Genomic DNA, 12,982 nt, shown 5'->3' with positions numbered 1-12,982 from the left:
TCCCAACCCCAACCCCAACCCCAACCCCAACCCCAACCCAACCCCAACCCCAACCCCAACCCCAACCCCAACCCCAACCCCTATCTTGAGATGCAGTCATTGTTGAATCTATATTATAATACTATTGAACAATCTAGAACTATACACTCGGATACTCTCATCTAAAAATCCAAAGCCAGCCTAAAGCCTAAATTGTATTTAAATGATCAGTGTTGAAATTCAGGAGTGAGCCTTTGGCTTGTCCAACAACTTTGTCGCGAAGCCGAACAATTTAGTGATCGTTGCTGAATAAGCTATTCCAATTTATTTGGCAAGAGACCTGATGTCTTAATATCCTTCATGGATAATTTGTAAGGTCTAGACACAGATTCCGCTGGCTTGTCACCATTATAAATAGCATCGTATTCGGGGTCTGAAGATCTGCCTCTGAGACAAGTTGACTGCAGAGTAATAATGTATCAGCATTATTGAATCGAAATTGATCAATAGACATATCAGAAATGATCAAATTAGGAACATATAAACCATTAGCTTTACATACTTATATACATATACAAAGAGTATGAAAAGAGCATCATGTGTAACTTTCCTCAATCGAAGGAAAGCCAATCATCTAGATCAGCCAAAAACTGAGGAATAGGCCGCCCATCATAATTTAGATCTTAATATCTTCGTTGTGACTTTTAATGGCATGAAGGGATCCGCAAATAAAATAAATGAAGGAGATCCTTACTATTGCGCAAACTGCAGAGCGGTCCTCAACCAATTCTCAACTGTCAAGTCTTGGAAATAATTCGCTTAATTAAGTGTAGAGCCTCCCATCGAATTGAAACCCAATCAATCTCTCTGGGAGTGCGAATTTTGTTCGCACTCCAATGTAATTTCGATTGATAAAGAATAAATTCCAACTAAAGAGGATGTTTATTACCTCCTGGAGAACGAGGTCCAAAGCTAAGGCAGCCAAAACGACTCCACGATGGTCTTCTGCATAGACACTTCTGGCAGCATGAATACTACCTCGGAAGTATAGGGCAAAATAAACTTAAAATTCGGGTTAAGCCAGCAATAGATTGACATGCTCATGACCTTTATGGAGCCGGGCGATGAAGCGCAATTCAACTTCCTTCCTGGGCCTCAAAACAACAATAAGACTTTTATTTCAAGACGCCAGTGCATTTTTAGCGCTATTTAGTCTCATCTGACCTAAATGAAAAAGAAAGATCCCTTTCGAAGAGTTGGGTTCGTAACTTTCAATAACTAAGTCACGGTCATCGGAGATGATCAATCTCCAACCGTGAACATTCTCGGAGATAAACTCAACAACAAATAGTCTCTTATCAACTCATTGAATGACTTCAAACTTACACAGCCTCTTGTCGAATCGTTTGATAATCTAATCAGTCAACTCAATAACCAATAAGCAAAAGGCCAAACGGCTTTAGGCCCTGGAATAATTTCGGCAATTTAAGTGGCATCAAAAGGAAACCCAGGCTCAACTGTAATCTTATGTACAGATGGCCTTGCAAACATCGGTGTGGGACTCCTCGATTCGCTTGACGATAATAAAAAGCAATTCTATAACGAGCTCGCAGAAGTTGCCAAATCTAGGAACATCACAGTCAACATTATGACCATCAAAGGCTAAGGCTGCAAGATGTAAGTTATCGGAAAACTAGCAGAACTTACGAATGGTAATCTCAAGGTTGTGAACCCTTAAAATTTGGCTCAAGATTTCGCAAATGTCCTGAGCGATGAAATCGTCGGTTTAAATGTTGATGTTGAAATTAAGCTGCACAGGGCGATGGTTTTCAGGAATGAAGATTTAGCGAATGTAATATAAAACGGATCGGTGCTTAAAAAATAGTTTTCCAACGCGACAGTAAATACCAAAATTTCATTCTAATACCAAATTCGAAGCGACTAAGAGCTTTCCTAAATGAAAATAGATGTGGAAAAATTAAAAAAAGTGCCGTTCCAAACCCAGATCTTATATTCAAATCCAAAGGGTGGAAAGTTTTTGAGAGTTATCAGTGCCGAATCGAAAACGACCTAAGACAGGCAGGAAATGGAGAAGTAAGCAAACATCGGCGTCGTCAGCCAGAGGGTAACTACTCTCACTGCGGCTATGTACTCTCGAGGTGACATTAAAGGCTCGATGACTCAAAATGCTTCATGGTCCAGTTATGTCCTGAATAATTTCCAATAGTAAAGACATAAAGCCCAACAAGCGGAATTCTCCAGTAAAAACACAAAGCTGAGTGCAGCTCTCAAGCACAAATCAAAAGAAATACAAAAAGATCTTTAGAAACAAGAATAAAGTTAAAAAAAGATGAATTAAGAAGAAGCATCTGAGGCGATGAATTCAGATGAAGACTAAACAGAGTTAATGGAGAATCTAATGGGAAAACAAAACTTCAATATGGAGGCAGATCCAGAAAAATGATTCTTTTATCCACTTATCCAATTGTTCTATGCTTATGGTTTCTGTTCACTCTCAAATGAATTGACCTGAGGCTATCAATCAATTTGAGTTCATTTTCGGGCTCTTGAAACAAATTAGGATTTGTTAAAACCTACATTTTGTGGTGTGAATAGATTTAGTTATTTTGTGCTGTATGAATTTATTTCAGATCGGCTTATTATAAAAGATTATCAATGGTTTTCCTCGAGCTTTTGTTCATGGCAAGGGCGTAGAATGTTTCAGAAATACGTATGCCCATTCACTCGGATTGGCACATTGTTGTTAAATGCGGGTCTTGCAACGAAAAATTCCCCAAAGAAGTCACTTTTTCGAAATTCGATCAACACGAACTCGTTAAATAAAGTATATTAATGCTTTATTCAGATGTCAACTTCTATGCGAAGTGCAAGGGCTGTGAACGTAAGGGCTCAATATCAATTCTCGAAAAATCGACATACGTTGTCAAACCTGATGAAGATGGCAGAATTAAAGAAGCAATTGCAGTGATGGACTGTAGAGGGTTGTAGATTTTAGAGGTTATCATGGGAAACTCTCTTACAGTCGTGGCTACAAGCGGCACAATATTTGAGAATGCTGATTTCACGTAAGAAATATGTAATTTAGTGACTTGTGGGCCTAAATGGACGAAAAATCAGATGATCTAATCCAAGTTTAAGACCAAAGAATCACGATTAATAAAGTCAAATGAAGGAGTGATCGCATATGCTTTTGATGCATTAAATTATGCCATAAATATATTAACTACTGCCAATATATCCTAATGAAGAAGCAAAGTGAAAGCCTATAGCAAGAGGCGGAAGACGACTATTAAATAATACAAAGAAGTAATGATTAATTCGTGAAAATTAGTGAGGCTTTGCTCGCCCAGCCAGACGTTAAACCAGAGATAGCAATTTATGTCGGTTTAGCCGACATGTAATTCAAGTTCCCCAAAAGACTGCATAAAAGGCTTCTGCAAAACCTCCCTTCACCTAACTATGGCTACCATCGTAGTCCAGACAGACTCAGAAAGGCAGTAAACAATTGGGTTCACACTAGATATTAGCCGAAAGCGATCCTTACACGATAATCGACAATATTCTCAAATAATCACTCCAGTGTTTTCGTGGCCGCACTCCACGCAGCAACCGAGTAGGGCGATGGGGTTTTAGTTATGGTGCCAACTGATGCCCAATATATCACTGATATAAAATTCTGGAACAGGAAGTGCATACAATTTAATCTCACAGTATTGGACAACAATACCAAAAGATTGTATATAGATTTCGAAAGACTGGAGGAGACTTTTAAAAAATAAAAATTGAAGCTGTTCATACTTGCAAATCCATGGAACGTCTGTGGGAGAATCTGGTCAAGGGACTAACTCGCCCAACTCAAAGATTTGCTCATCAAATATTCAATATACCTATTCTCCGATGAGTTCCTCAGTGATTCTATAGACCTAGGAGAGGCTGGGACCGAGCCAGCCAAAGACATCTTCTGTTCGATGCTTTCGTTTCCAGATATATATCACCTGCTTATATATGGCAACTCTCCCGCGAAGTCGATGAATTGTGAAGGCATGTCCTGCGCATATGCAACGATCTACAATGAGGAAGTGTATAAAAGATTCAGAGGCTACATTAATACTGGGGCGTTCCCTGAAACTATTCCCTATTATTTGCTCGAGATGGTCTACACAGACGATTAAGCCATGAGGTGGCGTATAAACACGATAAAATACATCAAGAATAACTACAGTCTGTTTAAGAAGCTCTGTCAGGAGGAGTTACCGGAACTGTCCATCTTCGAATTGGAATGTAGCAGCCTGTGCCTCATTGATTTGGAGGCATACTCTTTAAATAGGGAGCATATGAGTAAGTATTTTAGTCGAGTTCACTTATGTCCGACATTCATGAGTGCAGCATTCGTGGACGGAAGATAGACCTCCTTGGTTCGTATCAATTTAGCCTGCAATTATCAGCTCATCCCCGAAATTGTTCATCGATTGGTCGAAATTACGAAGATCCCTTGGATTTAATCTTGAATATTCTATATTGGTATGATATATATTTCGTATTCTTCGATGTTCAAATTATTCGCTTTTTGTTCACATATCTTCCGACTACTCTTCATTTAATACGATAATTTATGCTTATAATTATGTTTATACTAATAATTATGTTTATGTTTATCGTTGGACTGAGTTCAATGAACCTAGTAATGACAAAATAAGAATATGCTGATTTGCATTTAGATGAGCATCAAATCAAGTCGCAGAGCCATGAAATTACTAAAGTAGTAACAAAATGAAAAGCCAAAGCTATTTTTGTTCCAAGCCCCTCTTCTTTAAACATGTCCCTTGCATAGCTGGTTAGCTCTAATTTCTACAATTCACTTATATTTACGCAAAAGTATGTGTCACTGACCAGCAGATAAATCAGCCCTATCACATTCAGGTACGGGATGCTCATGTTAGTGACAGTCAGGATTATCGTCAACAGCGAAAGTGGCACGAACCGATAGCTCACCAGCGAAGACAGCTCTATGAACCCTATGTTCAAGTTCGAAATGTTGTTCTCCGTGCATTTGGCCATGACGATTTCCATGAAACTGAATAACACGATCCAGACTGCTTTCTTCCCCATTTTAGGCTCAAATCTATTTATTGATCCAGATTGTACTGTTCCCTCGAAATGCCTTAAACGATAGTGGAGAAGAGCAGGAGCGTCACAAAGCTGATGATTGGTAGGTATAACTCTAGCTTCTTCACTTCGTCGCTACATAAAAAGCACAAATTACTCCCACTCGAAGGCTTTGAAGGGAAAGATAATTTTAATGATTTTCTTGAGCACGTAACTTGTGTTGACATCGAAATATGACCTAATTTCGGGTGTGAATATTTTGTTCATGATGCTACTCGTGTCAGTCGGCATCCTATATATTTTGATCACACATACATCTTGCCAATGCTCGATTCGATCATGGCCCTCCCGAACGGGTTATTGATTAAATTGGTTGCTTCGCTGAAGGTGCTCGAAATGTCAGCACTCATTCCTTAACAAATATTAATTATTATCACACGTTTGCATCGCCAATATGCCACTATAATGCATTGACTGATTCCAATACTAGCATTTAATTGAATACTTCTCCAGCAAAACAATGGCAATTAAATAACAATTGCAATAATAAAACATGGAGAAATAAGCACAAAATGTTCTATGGTGCTCTGAATGAGCCATTTTCGAACTCGCATGAACTAAATAATGAAGGGTCACCAGCCACTCTCCTAAAAGCTCCTCGAGTAATAAAAGTTTGATCATTTATCTGTTAATGGGCGGACTATTAGAGACTGCATCATCATTGAGTGTGATCATTGAGTGTGATCATTGAGTGTGATTTTTTGCATTATATCTTAATAAAATCGCGTGAAATGCTTCTTGCAAAGGTAATAATGTCAAATCGATGAAGTCCATTTCTTCGTATTTGTGGCAAATGATAAGGATTGAAGACAAATAGGGAATATTTCGAAATACTAGAACCGTATGTAGGTTATACATAAAGGCGACGGCAATATACCTCCAGTATAGTTATTTCCATTATTTTCCGAATAAATACTTGACTGATAATTATAAGAATAGGTTAGTTTAAATTTGATTATTATATTAATCCAAACTTTAGTGGTGCTGAGTATGCAAAACTATGCAATTGAGGTCAGGTCTCGGCATATTTCATGTTTACCATTGCAATGATGATGAATTTTACTGATTTTTATTGTTGTTGCCTCTGATATGAATATTTTACATACTTTTATATGTTCGCAGTGGTAGCGTCGTGCAGCCGATTTATCCCAGGTGTCATAAAACCGGTGATATGTTCAGGAGAGTAGTGCCTACTATTTTATAAGTCGCCAATGAGGATCTGAGTTTAAGTTTTTGCACAAAAAATATAGAACTTATTTACATATTGAAAAATTCAAGCCCAAGACCAATTCGAGATGCGATAGGATCAATAATAATAGAACTTGCCTACAACCGAGCAAACGAACAAATTGCAATATGTCATACCTATTATGAAATATTAATTAAATAAGGTATATAGCCATCAGAGTATCGCAAAAAATACAATTCTCGTCTCACAAAAAATCAAGATTTGTTTTAAATTCTTCCTCAGCTCCAGAAAACTCTTTTACGGCTCCGGGAGAATCCATTACATCAGCTGCTAACAAATCACGGGCATTTGTAAATTTTTCCAGCGCCCTCATCCGAAATAACGCCTTTTGTTTCTCTTGGCTCGATGTTGTTTTGGCATTGGAACCGATTTTCTTGGTCTTATTCTCTTTACTTTCGCCGTTTTTCTGTTTCGAAGGCTATTCTTTCATTGGCAGTGTAACTTAAATTATTATAATGCATATTGTTAGTAGAAAACATAAATATTGAGATCACAAAAGAAACATGACCCCTTTATTATGATATATTTTCCTCACAATCAAGCAGGCTCCTTTATCATTCCAATATTTGTTGGGTTGTTCAAGTTTATGAAATTTGTAAAGGACTCAAACATTGCGATTTATTTATATTATATGCCCCGTTCGAGAAATCAGAAACCAAAAAACCTAACTCAACAAGCAGCTCTCTCTCCGACTGCAAATAATAGCCTTATTATATTGAAAGAGAATTCCAACCAAAAGGAAAACTCTTATTTAATTATCTGCTTTAGGACCACGAATGTTATAATTTAAAATTAAGGAGTCACATACGAAATGTATTTTATTATAATCTATTAACCAATATATCAAAGAGCCTTACTTGATTTTCCTTTATTCTTTTTTGTATCCTTCTGCTTACCCTTCTTCTGCTGGCTGACCGGTTTACTGGCTGGTTTATAAGCGAAAGCTAGTCCGCTTACAATTAACAGTATGGCGACTATTAATATGATAAGTTTCAAGGGTCTTTTGTTTGGTTTGGCGATAGGAGCCTCTGTTTCTTGTGCTGTTGCTGAAATTTTTTCCACATTAATCTCAGGCTCCTGCGATTTTCCTTTGATTTTTGATGGTTTCACTATTTAAGTGTGGCTAGCCTGATCTTGCTCGGTTGGTTCATTCTTGAACATAGTTTCCTAACTTTCGTTTGTTCCCGCAATTTATTGATTTTCGTTTCTGCCCATGAGTTCCTCACCTTCGGTCCTTCCCATGAGTTTATGAGTTTCTTCAAATGGCTACTACAATCCGGGATTTCCTGTTTAAGCACTTTACTGATTGTTCCCCGGGAATCCTGATTATGTTCCTAAGATTTAATTGTTATCTTGGTTTTCGTTCACTTAAACATTCGGTCTGGCCTCTTCTTAGGCTTATTTAATTTAAATATCACATTATGCTTCAGGGATCTTTGCATTTTCTTCGTTAGGAATTGAAGCGTCCTATTCGGCCTCGTTGGCTTGGTTGTTTTACTAGACCTCGGGAACCTCAATAAGTTCATCGAAGATATCGGCTGACATAGTTGGTGCCATCAACCCATTCGTTGAAAATAAGAAATGTTTCTGAGCTTCGGCTCGACCTTATGGCTATATGGCCATTTTTGTATTCGAACTGTCTTATTCGTTTGGTATGGGCTCGATTGTCTGATTCTACTTATTGGGTAAAGCTGGAGGTTCTGAATCGGCCTTGTTTCGATCAGGCAAAATCTTGGTCACCAGCTTAGCTAAAAAATCAGCGTTACTTTGAATAAATAACTTGAATGTTAAAGTCAACCCCTTCCTATCAAATATGGCTGTGAGAGTTTCGCAGTTGTTGTTGTTTCTATCTTCGAAGTACTTTTCGTATGCTTCCTTAATGCTGAAATTCTTACTCTCCAGCCTTTCCTCCATCTCATCGCTGTCCAGCTCATATAAACTCCACGCGTATGTCAAGTTCTTATCATTTACTACCTGGAAATCGAAGAAGTCCTGGTTGGTGATCAGACTGATGGTGTTATTGAGAGCCGAAGCAAATCGAAAAGATGAGCTTTTGCCGATCAGCTGCATCCCTATGATAGTTGCACATTTACCTCTGTCCAAGTTAAGCAAATATCTGACTTGGTCCTCTCCGCTTTTAATCTCCTTGTAAGTGATGCTTTCAGGAACGATCCGAAAGTATAGATCCGTTTTCTTTTCGACTTCAATGGAACTTGCTCTTTTCATCTAATTCGGTATCTTCTAATAATTTATTAGCCTAATCGATACATTAAATGTTCAAATTTATAAAACAGCCCTCAATTCAAATCTTATCCGGCATCATTTCGGTGCAAGTTAGAACATTTATCCAGATTCTATTGCATGATTATTGCCGATTTTGTTTATATATATTGATTGCCTATTATGATTTGACTACAATGTTGGTCTCATTATATTCATTAGGATTCTATTATGTCATCACCGTATTTCCCAGTCGACAACAGCGAGCTAAATGCCAGCAAAAGGAGATAAAAAATGCTCATCAATAATATCGTAATGGAAGAATATCTCAAAATCACCCTCAAGTGCGTATAAATCTGCTCAACTGCGGAAAGGGATTATCTGGAAGTCCATGATAAAGTATGCTTGTCCAACTGTGGCTACAATCGTATGTATATCCATAAAGTGTACAATGACCTGCAAAAGAATAATCTCGGGCTGAATTCTTCGAGCTCATGATCTTCGTGATTGAGGCCTAAATTATAAATAAATTCCGAATTAATTATAAATTGCGTCGATTTGCCGCAGAATATTTTAGGCAAATATTAGAATGTTTTATCTGTCGAGCTGCTTTCAATTCATGTCACTCTTTGCGAATTTAACGGAAAAAAACATAGCCGAGACCGCCCGTTCAAAACTCTACACTAGTGCCAAATATCAACAGAATCTAATTGAGTGGAGTAATACCATTTGAGTATTATCTGGTTTGTCCTTGCAGTGTATGCGTGGATAAACGCTAAATAATAACAGATTATGACAAGTCCTTATATATGTGTCTAGATATTTTGGATCAACCGAGTGTAAAGTTGGACCTTCCTCCTGGGGGATTATTCACCTTAGTAGTAGTGTATACTTCATCTTTCTTCCTGTAGTCAGGCTTGTCATCTCCGAAGTGCAGTGAACTTTTCCCCCCGCTTTTGGGATCGTATTGTGGCAGCTTCTGGTTCAGCTCTTGCTCCTTTTGCTTTCTTTCTGCTTCTCTCTTCTTTTTTTCCTCTTCGTCGAGAGCTTCGTTGTCTCCCCCAAATACAACATTGCTCTGGTTGTGGTACTTCTTGTTTGCTGCATAAATCGAATGGTACCTGGCACTTTTTCGGGTTCTTCCCATCCAAGAGACCAATTGCTCTGGCCTCCAGGCTGATGGTGAATTTTGACACTGGTCTTATTGGTCTCCCCAATATTCCCCTCAGATCTCTTATCCATATTCTCCAAATTTAAAAGATTACCAAAAACATAAATTGACGAATTAACCATCAATATATTAATATTACCCTCGATAAATTCACGGCCTCCAGGTCTATTTAGTCCCCAATTCGAACAAAAAAAAAACCATTTTCACATACTAAAAATATTTATTATTTGTATCAGTGCCTGAGGGTTGGAGGACGTTGAGAGTAACCCGAATATTTCCATCTAATTGACTTGATTTCGTGCATATTCGATTCAATCCGACCATGTCTGTTTGTTGCGCCATTGAGACTCATTTTATAGTTGAGGAAACTGGAGTTACACTGATTCATAGGCCCTAGTTTGTAGGCTACTTTTTTTTCAAGTTCTGAAATTTTCAGTTGCGCCTCCGAAGCCGTTCTCCGTATAAGTTTTTGATAGTTTTCGGATGACGACATGTCTTGATAATTGCGATTATTTTAAGTAGGATGAAGATAGGTTTCTAAGTCAGATTGACCCTTCAAATTGAAGTATTTATTGTATAAATTTTGAACATATCTTTAATCTGGGTCATTATACTGCTTGCCCATGACGGCATCGATATCTTCGAAGATTTATTTATTCATTTGGGCTATTTGAATGGGCTTTTCATTACCAATTTTAGATTATTCACTAAAATTCATCGCGGACGATTTACGAGTATATAGTTGGCCGACTTTGTTTGGATTCCTTCGATATTTGGTTGCTTAATGGTAGGCCTCGCGAACAATTGGTGCATTTTTGTTAGTAGAGGAAGGCTATATGTTTGTTTCTGGCTTCGATTCAATGAAGTTTGTATTTCTTTGCTTCCTTGCTTTCATTTTTGCTTATATCTCATCGATTTGGGATAAAATATGGCTAACATCATCGCAAAGTGCTTACTGAAGATTTATGGGGGCTCTTGCTGTCAATGGCTTTTATGCTTCATTGCAGGGCCTCACTTTTTGATATTGAGCGCACTCATTCACAAGCCCATTTTCACTAGTGGTAGCCCTATTAAAGTGATAAGCATTGGTAGTCGACACTTATTATGAGCTATAGACTTGCAAATTTAAGGTTGAAGTGCTACTCTCAAAGAAAGCATCCCAACTGATTTCCTCCACAGCACCCCCAAATATATATGAACTGATGTATAAGTATGCTATCTCACTGAATATGCCTCGAGATTGCATAAACATTTTCAATGAAGTCTTAGTCAGCTTATTCACGCCAGAGTATTGATCCTTGAAGTATTACTGATAGAATTGACGATAATGGCGCAGTTGCATTCGGACAAGCTAGATACTGGTAAAGCCGAGTATTATTGTTTAAAGGCATGTGTTAAATATCGACTAGGGGGTTTTGTCGGACAATGATCGAGATGAAAATTGTATTTCCCCTTTAGGTTTCAGTGCTTGTTCAAACTTTTATATTCCAAGGCTGTGTTGATTTTTCATATCGAAATAATTAATGATAATCTGCTAGCTCATTTCACGCACGTGCAGTTCATGCTACTGATATACATTTCGTGTCATCCAGTAGGAAACAATGGCAGTCGAATCAATAGTTCCAATCGATAGATTGTCGATGAGGCTGAAAATGTGGATACAGGCATTAGGGATTCGGCTCAATGCAGTCAAGTATGGTTAAACTTTGCTTTGAATTTACGAAATAGACTGCAGTAGACTCGTTAGCAAGAGTAGTTTTTATTCCATCTATCGAAATTGCCTATTATAATGTATATACGATGGAAACTATAATGTCTATGACATAGGAAATCACTAATAGCCTAAAAATTGGAGTCTCCAAACATTCGTGTCCTCCAAAATGAGATAGAGCCAAAATTAGACGGACAGATTCTTGAGCACTTCAATTCTGCAAATCAAAAGGACTAAAAGCCTAACAAACATAAATTAATAAGCAAAGGCACATAAAATCAACACATATATAATGCTCATCGCATTCATTATATATCAAACTATAAGTCAATATATTATGACTATTTCCTTATTACAAGCCAATATGAATTCGGCCACTCATTTGAGAATATAAACCCAATCAGTATTCATGACACTATTCTATATGGTAGCATCTTCTGGCTCTCGATCATAGAATTTGAGGATTGATTCACAAATAATTTAATAACTTACGGGTGCTCAATGGATAGGAGATGGCATATATAAATTATAAATTCTTTTAATTAAAAATGGGGCTCTATGAAGAAATGCTTTGCGATAATTCAAAGATGCAAATTAGATATTGAAGGGTGCGTGAGGAATAGCTAATTCGCGATAGTATAGTGGCTATTATCCCTGCCTGTCACGCAGGAGACCCGAGTTCAATTCTCGGTCGCGAAGGTTTTTATATTTTTCACATATTCAATACTTGCTATTAATAGTATACTTCCATACACAACCCATTAAAATCATCTATGTTGGCCAAGCTCAAGTGCACCATTTCCATTGTGACTGTTAGCGAGTTCGATGCGAGGCATTCGCAATGGCCCTCTTCACAATCTGATCAAGCATTCTGAGCGAATAGTACGAAATGATATCAGTATTTGGGATCTACGCTTGAGTTTGACTCCCATGCAAGTTTTACATGCACTCGATCTGAGCTAACTCCACTCGTAATTATAATTGTTTTGCGATCATGCCTTTCCATTGGAAGACTTGTTCGTAAATTTGGAGACTTGAATTGCTGAAATCGGAACAAAATGAGTAATTAGAGTCTTTGTGGCTTTTCAAACTGTTTGACTATTTCATATCTTTGCTATGTCCGCTAGTGCTATGGCTTTATCTAGAGTTGCGACTGAGCGATATTTTATGATGCTGCTTGATCTCATTTCCCTTGGTTTGCTCCTTTGGTAGACATAATGGCAGACTGGTGAGTGGCAAGTTCGATGAAGTCCGGCTCTAATTGCTGCATCTGGAGAATGTAAAGTTTTATTTATTTTAGTCCATAAATTTATCAAGTTATGTTCCGACTATCATAAACCTGATATGCTGTTATTCTAGCATCCTTATCAAATTCTGGGGTTGGGGTTGGGGTTGGGGTTGGGGTTGGGGTTGGGGTTGGGGTTGGGGTTGGGGGTTGGGGGGGTTGGGGTTGGGAGGGTTGGGA

The 12,982-nt window shown here is 37.9% G+C and overlaps 1 non-coding gene across 1 annotated transcript; it reads left to right on the top strand.

The window, feature by feature from the left end:
* The first annotated feature begins 12,144 nt into the window (after positions 1-12,144).
* Positions 12,145-12,216, top strand: TRNAD-GUC (transfer RNA aspartic acid (anticodon GUC)). Its single transcript has one exon. It is a non-coding gene; the product is annotated as a tRNA-Asp (tRNA).
* Positions 12,217-12,982: the final 766 nt, after the last annotated feature.

The sequence above is a fragment of the Brachycentrus maculatus genome, unplaced genomic scaffold (genome assembly GCF_059751285.1).
Source record: "Brachycentrus maculatus isolate JH-2025_06_01 unplaced genomic scaffold, ASM5975128v1 h1tg001906l, whole genome shotgun sequence".
Taxonomy (NCBI): Eukaryota; Metazoa; Arthropoda; class Insecta; order Trichoptera; family Brachycentridae; genus Brachycentrus; species Brachycentrus maculatus.
This window is presented reverse-complemented; position numbering and strand designations above follow the sequence as displayed.